Here is a 2,491-nt window from a genome sequence, read left to right as displayed (position 1 = left end):
ACCATCAACAGTGCAAGAGGGTTCCCATTTCTCCACATCCTCACCACCATCTGTAGTTTCCTGATTTGTTCATTTTAGCCACTCTGACTGGTGTGAGGTGGTATCTCAGTGTGGTTTTGATTTGTATTTCCCTGATGATGAGTGACGTTAAGCATCTTTTCATGTGTCTGTTGGCCATCTGGATGTCTTCTTTGGAAAAGTGTCTATTCATGTCTTCTGCCCATTTCTTCACTGGGTTATTTGTTTTTTTGGGTGTTCAGTTTGGTAAGTTTTTTTTTGGATTTTGGACACTAGCCCTTTATCCGGTATGTCATTTGCAAATATCTTTTCCCATTCCATCGGTTGCCTTTTAGTTTTGTTGATTGTTTCCTTTGTAGTGCAGAAGATTTTTATGTTGATGAGGTCCCAATAGTTCATTTTTTTGCTTTTAATTCCCTTGCGTTTGGAGATGTGTCGAGTAAGAAATTGCTGCTGCTGAGGTCGAAGAGGTTTTTGCCTGCTTTCTCCTCTAGGGTTTTGATGGTTTCCTTCTCAAATTTAGGTCTGTCATCCATTTTGAGTTTATTTTTGTGTATGGTGTAAGAAGGTGGTCTAGTTTCATTCTTCTGCATGTTCTCCCAGCACCATTTGCTAAAAAGACTGTCTTTTTTCCATTGGATGCTCTTTCCTGTTTTGTCAAAAATTAGTTGGCCATACATTTGTGGGTCTAATTCTATGTTCTGTATTCTATTCCATTGGTCTATGTGTCTGTTTTTTGTGCCAATACCATAATGTCTTGATGGTTACAGCTTTGTAGTACAGGCTAAAGTCTGGGATTGTGATATCTCCCACTTTGGTTTTCTTCTTCAATATTACTTTAGCTATTCAGGGTCTTTTGTGGTTCCATACAAATTTTAGGATTGTTTGTTCTAGCTTTGAGAAGAATGCTGGTGTAATTTTGATTGTTATTGTACTGTGTAGATTGCCTTGGATAGTACTGACATTTTAACATATTTATTCTTCCAATCCATGAGCATGGAATGTTTTGCTATTTCTTTGTGTCTTCTTCAATTTCCTTCATAAGCTTTCTATAGTCTTTGGTGTATAGATTTTTCACCTCTTTGGTTAGGTTTATTGCTAGGCATTTTACAGTTTTTGGTGCAATTGTAAATGGGATCAATTCCTTGATTTCCTTTTCTGTTGCTTCATTATTGGTGTATAAAAATGCAACCGATTTCTGTACATTGATTTTGTACCCTGCAACTTTGCTGAATTCATATATCGGTTCTAGGAGTCTTTTGGGTTTTCCATGTAGAGTATCATGTCGTCTGTGAAAAGTGAAAGTTTGACTTCTTCTTTGCCTATTTCATGCCTTTTACTTCATTTTGTTGTCTGATTGCTGATGCTAGGACTTCCAACACTACGTTAAACAACAACGGTGAGAGTGGACATCACCAGCCAACAATGGTGAGAATGGAGATCATGACCTGAGGTGAGGTCAGATGCTTAACCAACTGAGCCAACAAGGTGCCTCTGATTTTTTTTTTAACAAAAAATTTAAAAAAAAAATTTTTTTTTACATTTATTTATTTTTGAGAAACAGAGTGAGACAAAGCGTGAGCGGGGGAGGAGCAGAGAGAGTTGGAGACACAGAATGTGAAGCAGCCTCCAGGCTCTGAGCAAGTGGTCAGCACAGAGCCTGATGTGGGGCTCCAACCCACAAACTGTGAGATCACGACCTGAGCCGAAGTTGGAGGCTCAACCGACTGAGCCACCCAGGTGTCCCATAACAAAAAATTTTTTTAACGTCTATTTATTTTCGAGATACAGAGCATGAGCGGGGGAGCAGCAGAGAGAGAGGGAGACAGAATCCGAAGCAGGCTCTAGGCTCTGAGCTGTCAGCACAAAGCCAGTGGTGGGGCTTGAACCCAGGAACTGTGAAATCATGACCTGAGCCAGTCAGGTGCCCCTACAAGTTCTGATTTTATAAAATGTGTCTAGAATCCTTACTTCCCAAGAAAGGGGAAGGAGAGACAAGAAGGAGTAGCTGGAAAGTCAGGTTCTAGGGAAAGGGAAGAGGGTAGGTTAGGGACTCCACTCTGGTGTCCCACGCCTAGCCAGTTCCCTCCTGGGGTCCTCCCGCCTCCTGAACACTCAGGTGGTTGTACCATCCCTTAGGATCTAGGCACCACAGATTCTGAGTGGTTTGACCTCTGGGTATGGGGGGCTAGAGTAAGCACAGGTAGACCCCGGTGTTGACTCTGAATCTCTGGATTGGAGGGAGCACTCCTGAGCCTGGAGCCGTTCCTGGGTTCTGGGAACCATGGTGTTGCACCTTCCCCACCCCCAAAGGAACTGGGGCCTGGCTGATGAAGGGCGGCTGTGCCCACAATAAGCTGGTCTATTTCGTGCCTTCGATGAGAAGCAGGGGTTAGGAAGCGACCTGGGTGCGTGCGCCCATCCCTCGTGCAGTACTCGCGCGCCCCTTTCTTTGTTCACACGTTCCAAGGAC

Source organism: Panthera tigris, chromosome A1, assembly GCF_018350195.1.
Source record: "Panthera tigris isolate Pti1 chromosome A1, P.tigris_Pti1_mat1.1, whole genome shotgun sequence".
In the NCBI taxonomy this organism is placed as follows: Eukaryota; Metazoa; Chordata; class Mammalia; order Carnivora; family Felidae; genus Panthera; species Panthera tigris.
Note: the sequence above shows the minus strand (reverse complement) of the source record.